This window comes from Gossypium hirsutum, chromosome A12 (genome assembly GCF_007990345.1).
Source record: "Gossypium hirsutum isolate 1008001.06 chromosome A12, Gossypium_hirsutum_v2.1, whole genome shotgun sequence".
Lineage (NCBI taxonomy): Eukaryota > Viridiplantae > Streptophyta > Magnoliopsida > Malvales > Malvaceae > Gossypium > Gossypium hirsutum.
In genome coordinates this window covers 13,224,937-13,235,983 of record NC_053435.1, presented here as the reverse complement: position 1 = coordinate 13,235,983, position 11,047 = coordinate 13,224,937, and positions in this window count along the sequence as shown.

Sequence of the window (11,047 nt, the reverse complement as noted above, 5' to 3'; positions counted from 1 at the left end):
TCAGGCAAACATGTTATTCTGCGCATCTGAATCGTGGTATTTTATAAAGATATGATCTAGCTTTAAATATGAATGCTTGATGATTAAGCTGAAAATATTTGGTAAGATGATAATCTTGGTATAAATGTATAAGTGGTACTATAATAAACAAGGTAAAATGAGTATGAGAGACACATGTATGATGACATACAAATGCTATGTTTGTGTTTTAATTGAGGATGTTTAATCATTAAATGAATACCATGTTATATGCTTTTGATTTTGTATAAGTGTGTAAGAGATCAAGGTTGACCAAAGCTTGGAAAATAGCCTAGGTATATTCCACACAGGCAGAGACACGACCATGTATCTCAGTCGTGTATGGAACACGACTTTGGGACACGGGTGTGTGGAGCCTTAAAGCACGAAATTTCCAAGATTTTCGTAAGTTCTCGGTTTAGTCCCAAACCCTTTCTAAAGTATGTTTTGGGCTTCGTAGACTCAAATAAGGGACTATGTGTAAGAGAATTAACGCTTTGAAATTTGAATAAAATTTTATGGCTCGTATTTTAGTTTAATGTTTGTATGTTTGTCTGGTAACGCCTCGTACCTTAGCCCGGCCTCGGATACGGGTAAGGGGTGTTACATTTAGTGGTATCAAAGCAGGTTTAGTTGATTCTCGGACTAACATAGCAAGTGTAAGAGTTTAGTTATACATGCCACAAATATATGATAGTGTGATGTCTCCCGACACTAATAAGGACTATTTTGTTTAAAATGAAATATTCTCCAACCGAGCTACATCTGACCATTTGATAGCGATATTGAAGTATTTGAATAAAGTGTAGCTATAATGTGTTAAACTCGGAAAGGTATGAATAAGAATTCGTGATATATGTATATGTGATAATATGTGAGATGAAAGTTTATATAGTGATATATTTATTCATATTTGTTTGGCCTTCATATGCTGTTGCATGCTTGACTAAATTAATTAGTAAATGTGATGATTAAAGTTATTCAAAATTCATAGAATGTATGAGTGAGTGCACTTGTTTTAAATGAGAGAATTGGAAATTTTATGTAAGACAGGTATGAATAATAAATTGTTTGAAGTGGATAGTATGATTATAATGACATATGTGGATAATGAAAAAATGTGTCATATAGATATATGTCAGAATCGAGTTAGAGACTGTACGACCTCACCCCCTTACCGATGAGGTGTATATAACGGAAATTCATGAGACTCATTTTGACTATGTTCCTAAGTGTGGAATCAAAGAGTTCAGTGATAAAATAATTATAGATATGACCAGAGTTTAAGAATGGTTGACAAGTGAAGGACAGAGTTAGAGAAATATCAGAGTTTACTGAGTTATCTCGGGATTCAAATTGATGATAGAGTGTTTCTAAAAGTATCGTCTTGAAAACAATTAGTTAGTAATGCTGAAAATTATGAGAAAGATACTAAACCTCACTCCGGTAAGATTTTCGAGGACGAAAATCTCTGAAGAGGGGAGAGTTGTAATAGCCCAAAATTGGGTCTAGTTGGAACAGATGTTTCGGGACCACAAAATCTGAGATATAAATAATTTTTTATGATTATTTTTAGGTCTATGATATGATTGCATGATTGTGTGAAAATTTCGTGAAGAAATTCTATGCATAAAGTGCTTAATTCGAAGTTAGGGGCTAAATTGAATAAGTTGCAAAACTTGCATTCTAGAAGTTTCTAGTATGAAATTGATTTGAAATATTAATTAGGAGGTCTTAAATAGAAAATTTACCAATTTCTAAGTTATGGACAAAAATTGGACATGGATGGAATTTTTGGAAAGTTTAGTAGTAAGGGTATTTTGGTCATTTAGGGGTAAAATGAATTAAAATACAAAATTAAAAGCCAATTTTGCTCCTCTTCTTCACCATGGACGTGTATACCAAGGGAGACTCCATGGCTAGGGTTTTCAAGCTTCCCAAGCTCAATTGTAAGTCTGTTTTAACCCCGTTTTTCAAGTTCTTTACGTTTTTGGAGTCTCGGTAACTTGATTTAGCTTATGCTAACAATAATTCAACCTAGGGTTCATATTTGGAAAAATACCCATAGGTAAAATTTGTGTATTCTAGTGTTTTATGATACAATGTGAGGTTTTAAATTATGTTAGACAACTTGTGCTACTCGGTTTTAAGTGAAAACGAGCAAAAGGGCTTAATCGGTAAAAATACCTAATAGTCATAAGTATATGTTAGAGTGAGAATTTGATGTTGCCATAGAAGGGAAAAGTGATCATCATGTCATAAAACATAAGAATAAGGGATGAAGTTTAATTCCCGAGCCTAGGGGAAAAAGTGTAATTTTTACAAAGTTTGAGTTAAGGACTGTTTTGAATAGTACATTAATTAAATAAGTAAAATATGATATTTTAGATCCCGGAAAACGAGATTTGAACCTAGAATGAGAGAAAAATCAAAAATTGAGAAAGTTGGTAAAATGGCCGTTTTAATATCAAGGTAAGTTCATATGTATAATAAGCATTAATTTATGCATGTTTCAATGTAAAATTGATATATTTACTATGATCTCCGAGGTGTTGAAAGTATGTAAATTGGTATGATAATAATACAACAATAATGCTGTAATTTATATTTGAAAGTTAAATTTAGTAAATTAATTGAATTATGTTAAATTAAATGATTATGGTGCCAAGTTTATGAATTGATTTAAAAATATGTCTATGGTACATGAAGTGCATTAAATTATCATACATAAATGTGATTTCTATGATTATGGATATTATGGGAAATTGTAAGTTCATATGATTTTTAATAAGACAATGTGTAATTTAATGTTATTGCGTTGATATTAAATGAGATGTAAGTTTATATGTAAGTAATACATCACTATTACTTGTATTATGATATTTTATAAAAATATTGGAAATATGTTTGTGGATAATTACTTGATTGGTGAAATTGTTGGAAAAGAGAGAGAAATCCCGGTTGAACCTTCGAAAAGATTGGATGATACAGATGGTATGTAGCTAGGTCACATGTATAGTGCTGAGTGCACATCATGTGTACAAGAGAGCTACAAGACATTATGATGTAACTGGGTCGCATGGGTGATACTATGTGTACACCATGTAGACAAGAGAGCTACGGGATATATGTAGCTAGGTCGCATGTGTGGTTCCAAGTGAAGGACACCATGTAGACAAGAGAGCTACGAGATAAACTGGCTAGGTCACATGGGTGGTACTAAGTGTTCACCATGTGTACAAGAGAGCCAAACTATATGATGGGTGGAGCTATGTGCTGAAACCACCAAGTATCGAGGATTGATTCGAAGTGTTCAACGGGAGACTCTCTATGTATTGCTTTGTGAGTTTTGTGATGAATATGTGTAGGAACTTGGTTATGTGAATGATGTGTTCATTAAGTGACCAGGATGTGGTAAGGTTATAAACAAGTAAGTACTTTGCTTTAATTGATGTTGGTTCCACACATTTGCATGTTGCTAGTAGTGTATCTTGTAAGTTGGGAGTATATATTGAGGAAATTGTTAGTGAGGTCTTGGTAGTAAGTCCGTTGGGGTAGTCTGTGCAAGTAAATAAAGTTCATAGGACGTGTCCGCTTTAAATTCAGGGGGTTGTATGTTAGGCTAATCTAATAGAGTTACTATTTGGAGATTTTGATCTGATTTTGGGCATGGATTGGTTAGTAGAGCATCAATTCAATCTGGATTATGCTTCAAAGAGGGTAACTCTAAAGACCGTGGATGGTAAGAAGATTGTTATGGTTGGTGAGCGTCGAGATTACCTATCTAATGTAATTTCACTATGGCATCTAAAAAGCTGGTTAGAAAAAGGTGTGAGGTGTACTTGGCCTATGTGCGTGATACAAATGTTGTTGGTTCAGCTGTTGAGGGAATTGGAATGATTAAGGACTTTACGAATGTCTTTCTTGAGGAACTGCCAAGGCTATCTCTATACCGAAAGGTTGAATTTAGTATTGAGGTTCTGCTTGGGACAACTTCGGTGTCCATTGTACCATATTGCATGGCACTGAATAAGCTAAAAGAACTAAAAGTTCGACTTCAAGAACTTCTTAATAGTGGATTCATAAAACCCAATGTCTCGCCTTAGGGTGCACCGTGTTATTTGTCAAAAAGAATGATAGTACTATAAGAATGTGTGTGGACTACCGACAATTGAAAAAGCTAACGATAAATAATAAGTATTTGTTGCCAAGGATCGATGACTTGTTTGATTAGGTTCGAGTGACATTAGTGTTTTGTAAGATTGGCTTAAGATCTGGGTACTATCAGTTGAAAGTGAAAGAATCTGATGTGCGTAAGATTGCATTTAGGACTCGTTATGATTATTACGAGTTCCTAGTTATACCTTTCAGTTTGACTAATGCTCTAGCCGCATTCATGGATCTCATGAATAGAGGGTTTTAGTCGTATCTAGATTAGTTCTTTGTACTGTTTATCAATAATATTCCGATATACTCTAAGATCGAAGCTGAGCATGATTAGCATGTTAGGGTGGTTTTGCAGATTCACCGAGAGAAAAAGTTCTATGCTAATTAAGTAAGTGTGAGTTCTATTTGAAGGAGGTTATGTTTTTAGGACATGTGGTTTTTTTCGAGGGTATCTGTGCGGACTCAAAAAAGATAGAGGCTATTCTTAAGTGGAAGTGTCTTAGAGATCCAAAGTTTTCTAGGTCTAGCGGGTATTATCAAAGATTTTTGGAAGGGTTTTCCTTGATTGTAGCTCCTTTGACAAAGTTGTTATGTAAGAATATTCATTTCAAGTGGACTAATGATTAGCAAGCAAGCTTTGAGAAGCTTTAGTTAGTGTTGATTTAGGCACTCGTTTTGATACCACCTTTGTAACACCTTGATTTTGGGCCTAGTCGAAACAGTGGTTTTAGGACCACAAATTCGACGATGAAAATTTTATTTTTTATTATATTTTTATGGTCTATGATTTCACAGAATAATTTCATAAAAATTTCGTTTGAAAATTTTGACGTTCGGGCACTTAATTTAGTCAAAAGGACTAAATCGTAAAAAGTGCAAAAGTTGAGTTCTACATACTAGAGGTGTCCAATTGTTATGAAATTTTAAATTGAGTGTCCTTAAATGGTAATTAGACCATTGGTTAATTGCTGGACAAAAATAGACATGAAACATGAAATGGGTGTAATAAAATATTTTTAAGTTAGGGGTATTTTGGTAAACTAATAATTAAAAGAATTAAAAAGGGAAATAAGCCAAATTAGCTATCATCTTCTTCATTCAACCATTTCTACCAGCAACAGCCATGGTTAAGGTTTGTTCAAACTCCCAAGCTCGATTGTAAGTGCTCCTTAGCCCCGTTTTTAAAGTTCTTTACATTTTTGAAATCCGAGTAACTTGGTTAAGCTTATTCTAGCAATAATTTAACCTAGGGTTTATATTTGGAAAAATACCCATAGGTAAAATGTGTTTATTTTGATGTTTTATGGTAGAATATGAAGCTTGAAATTATGTTAAACAACTTTTACTAAGCGATTTTACGTGAAAACGAGTAAAACGACATAATCGGTAAAAATACCTAATGTTCATAAGTACATGTTAGAGTGTGAATTTGATGTTGCTATGAAAAAATGATTAGCATGTCATAAACATAAGGAAATAGGATGAAGTTTAATTTACGAGTCTAGGGGGAAAAATGTAATTTTGACAAAGTTTAGGGGCAAAATTGTAATTTTGACAAAATATGATTTTGGGTTAATTTGAATAATGTGAGTCCTAATTAGGCTATATTTGAAATGATAGAGCAAGGAAAAATCAAAATTTGGGCTAAAATTGGAAAATATCAGGTTGTAGACAAAATGGTAAAAATGCCCATTTTTGCATACGAGGTAAGTTCATATGATTTTTTTTATAATCCAATGTGTAATTTAATATTATTTCCTTGATATTAAATGAGATTTAAGTTCATGTGTAAATGTTGGTAACATAATTGACATTTTAAGTAATTTAACGTTATCTATATGATATGATGATTATCATTATGAAATATTATGCTTTGTGGTTATTGTTGAGTAATATGCAAAATTATGTGAATTACTTGATGAATATGAAATGCTACCAAGTATCGGTTCCGACATTCCTTGGAAGACGACAAAGATGTGTGATCGAGGAAAATCCCGTTTGAACCTTAGGAATAGATTAGGATACAAGTGACATGTCACTAGGATATTTGAGTTCTAAAGTCGTTGAGTTGAGTCCGAGTTCGTGGGATGTAACTAGACATCCGAGCATGTTGAGTTGAGTCCGAGCTCACTTATGGATGCGCACACCGCAGGCTATTGAGTTTGTCTAGCTGTGGGCATGGCACTTCTGTGCATGCATTCTGTGTATCTGATTATATTCCGAGTGTTCAACGGGTAATTTGGCGAAGTATTCGTTGATGATCCCAATGAGATAAGCCATTGGTGAGTATGTTTTTGAGTTATGTTACAAGTTTTACAGGTATGTACACTAAACTTATGTGTGATGCCTTGACATGTGATGATCTATGATGTATATAGTATTTGGCGAATATTATGAAAATGACATGATTTGGAATAAGTCCTTGATACTTGATGACATTGAGATTATGGATTTATGCTTATGAAGCATAATTACGTGTTCTTACCATTATGAATGAAATGATATTGTATGGATTTGGTGAATAATAGTAATGAATGAGTAAATTTAGCCTTGGCAGTTTTGGGTTACTACAGTGGTACAACTTTGGAAATTCACTATAAATTTTAGAAATTGAATTAGGGGCTGAATAAATATGAGGTTAAATCCCAATGAGTCTAGTTTCACATAGAAGAAACGGTATATGCAATCGAAATTTCTATTATGAGATATTTAAATTGTTGTGAGACAGAGTTTGAATGACTTCATGATCCCTTGTTCCGATTTGAGAAAATCATTAAATTTTGTATAAAAATAATTTTGGGTTGTAATTTATATTATTAAAATCCTTGATGAGTCTATTCTATATAAAGATAGATGAGAGGATTATCAAAATTCTGTACTATGAGAAAATTAATTTTTAGTGAAGAGAGGTCAGAACTATTGGACAGAAAAATAGGGGAAACTTTAATGAATAAACTGTACTAATTGGCTAAACCAAAAATTATGGAAATTTTATGGGAGAAAGGTATATGAGTCTAGTTTCAAGGAAAATTAATAAAATTTAATTTTGAGTCTCGTAGCTCCAGATATAAATGAATTAGTAATTGTAACTTGGTAAAACAGCTTAACCTAAACAAGAGTAAATTTTACGATTATGATGTTTTACTTTAAAATTTTTTTTTTGGGTAATTGCTTATAAACTTCATATGGACTTACTAAGCGTAAAGTTTTCCCCTCCTCTCTACTTCTTTAGTTTTGGCAGGTCGGCTCGGGGTTGGAGATTGTCGGAGGCAAAATCACACTATCAAGCTATCATTTTTGGGAGAATTAATTCAAATATTAGAAATATCAAGTGAGTGGAATGTATAGAAAGTTGGTTTGTGATATGTATTATTATTATGACTTTGACCATATGTATCGGTCTGCATTGAGTCATCGTATATGATCATGAGATGTGGTTCTTATCCATTATGGTTTGTAAGTTTAATTAATCATGCCATGTCCTATGTTTTGATGTGATGATATAGTTAGCTTTGTTTGTTATGCATGATTGGTAATACATCAGGTAAGTTAAAAGCAGACCAATGGATCATGAATTAAATGGAAATGAGTAATGTTGCCTTGAATATGGATGTTTAATGGACAAATTGGTAACTACATTCTGATGGTATAAAATGAGAGTAAGATTTAGCATGTCTAGTTCTAGTTAGTGTAAGAATGTATATTATATACAGGATGGTAAACAAATATGTTTAAAGTGAATGACATGTTATTGCATGATTATGGATGTGTAAGTGCTCATTTTTTCCACATTATATGTCTTTAAATATGAGTTTATGCAAGTGTTCGAAAAGTTTTGAATTAAATGAAATTTTATAGCCCGGTTTTCGTCTATGTGTATGGTTAAGTCTGGTAATGCCTAGTACCCTGTTCCGGCATTGGATATGGGTAAGGAGTGTTATATTTAGTGGTATCAAAGCTATGGTTTAGTTGGTTCTCGGACTAACCTAGCATGTGTAAAAGTCTAGTTATACATGCCACGGATCCGTGATAGTGTGATGTCTCCCGAAGCGTAAGAGCACTGTCTTATTTAGACAAAGGTACTCTCCAACCGAGCTGCACCTACCATGTTCAAGGTGATTGAAGGTATTTGAGTAAAATTATGATTATGATAAGTCTCGGTTTAGAAAAGTATGAGTAAAATTTTATGATATATATATGTGATAACACGTGATATGAAAGTTTATGTTGTGATAAATATCTATATTTGCTTAATGCTCATATGATGTAGTGCACTTGGCTTACTTGACAAGTTGAATGGGATAAATGGAAATTCGTAGAGGTATGAGTAAGGGTTCATAATATCATGATACGAATGAAAATGACATTGTCTTGATTGGACATTGAATGTTGATGAATGTTAATGATATTTTTATGAGATAAAGAATTATAACGAAATGAACTTATCTATGTTAAATTGGTTGGGCTGAATTATATGATTGTAATGATATGTATATGATGATACACAAAGTGAAAGTTACGATTGTGATGCAAATATTCATGTTTGTTTGGCCCTTATGTGATGTCATGAGCATGACTTATTTGATTAAATGAATGGATAAGTAAAGCTATCCAGAAAACATAAGATGCATGCATAAGTATACTTGTCTAAATGGGATAATTGAAAAATTGGTGTAAACCAACATGAATGTTGTGTTGCCTGAAATGAATGACATGATTTTGACGATGTTGCTATGATGATGAAAGTTGTGTCATATACATATGTATATGTATAAGAAAGTTGTGTCATATGACGATTTTGACGATGTTGCTATGATGATGGAGCTATGCACTATCTCAGTTAAAGAATGAATTTACTTTGGTAATTTGAATTACTCAGGTACAAGGTCGAGAAAAGTGTAAATCAAAATTTATTCAAAACTAGTCTTCTTTAGTGAAAGGTCTAACATGAAATTTGTGATGGCAGAACTAGTTGTGGGAAATGGTATTTGAAATGTGTAATATCTGAGTGTGACAGTTACGGCTGAATAGATTTAACAATTTCTTCTGAGATATTGGCTGAATAGATTTAACAATTTCTTCTGAGATGTTCTATGTATTTATCCGTTCTCAGAAAAAAATTTCTATGGCTGTTGATCTTTTGAAGAAATTCTTGTTATATGGGAATGTTTTCTAATCCTAGATGTGCTTTATCCATATAAAATTTCTTTAAGATATTTTTCGTAATAGTTGACCAATGGACATGAATTCCATCTTTTAAATGCTCTATCTCCAGGGCAAGATAAAACTTTGTTTTTCCAAGATCTTTCATCTCAAATTCTTTCTTTTAATAATTTACTGCATTTTGAAGCTCTTCAGGAGTTCCAATAATATTTAGATCGTTAACATAAATAGCAATTACCACAAATTTTGATTCAGACCTTTTTATAAAAACAAATGGGCAGATTAGATCGTTTTTATAACCTTTCTTTAACAAATATTCACTAAGATGATTGTACAACATACATCCAGATTATTTTAATTCATATAAACTTTTCTTTAATCTGATTGAGTAATTTTCCCGGGAAACTCTATATCCTTTAGGGATTATAAATCCTTCTGGGATTTTTACCTAATTTTATTATCAAGTGTACCATACAAATAGGCTGTAACAACATCCATTAGACGCATGTCAAGTTTTTCACATACTGCTAGACTAATAAGGTATCTAAACATGATTGCATCCACCACAAGAGAATATGTCTCTTCATAATCAATGCCGGGCCTTTGTGAAAATCCTTGTGCTACAAGTCGTGCTTTATATGTTACGACTTCATTTTTCTCATTTCACTTTCGCACAAATATCCATTTATATCCTACCGGCTTTGCATATTTAATTGTTTGGACTATAGGTCCAAAAACCTCACGTTTAAAAAGTGAATTTAATTATCCTTGAATTGCGTCTTTTCATTTTGGCCAATCTTTTCTATTTCTACATTCCTCAATAGATTTAGGCTTAGGAAACTCATTTTCTTTTGTTATTTCAATAGCAACATTATAAGAAAAATTGTTGTCGACAACTATATTTTTTCAGTTTCATCTTTTTCCTGAAGTAACATAACTTATTGAGAGTCCTTTGTTATCACCATTTTTAGGCACCTGAACCTCTTCTAGGGTTTTTTGATTAGTTATATCTTTGGCCTTTTCTTGGGCATTTGCCTCCACAATATTATCATCTTGAATAATTTCTCCTTTCCTTTTACAATGATTTTTATCTTTGGAACCGATTGGCCTTCCACGCTTCAGGCGTGGATTACTTTCTTTTGCACTAACAATTTGCCCTATTGGGATATCAATTCGTATTGGAGCATTTTTAGCTGGTATGTGAGGTTTTGTAATTCTTTTTAGGTCAGTAAATGAATCTGGTAGTTGATTGGTGATGTTTTGCAAATGTATGATCCTCTGAACTTCTTGTTCACATTAACTTGTGCGAAGATCTAATTGAGATAATGATGATCCATTCCATGTAATTTTTTTTACTAGTTGTATTTTCTCTCCCCCTAATGTTGGGAATATTGTTTCATCAAAATGACAATCAATAAATCGTGCAGTAAATAAATCTCCAGTTAATGGTTCAACATAGTTAATTATAGAAGGAGATTCATAACCAACATATATTTCCAACCTCCTTTGAGGACCCATTTTTGTGAGTTGTAGTGGAGCAATTGGAATATATATTGCACATCCAAAAATTCTAAGATGGAAAATGTTTGGCTCTTGACCAAAAGCCAATTGTAATGGGAGTCCTTATTATAACTTGTTGGCCTTAAGCGCACAAGTGCTACTTGTAACACCCCTATACTCGATCCAAACGTACGGATCC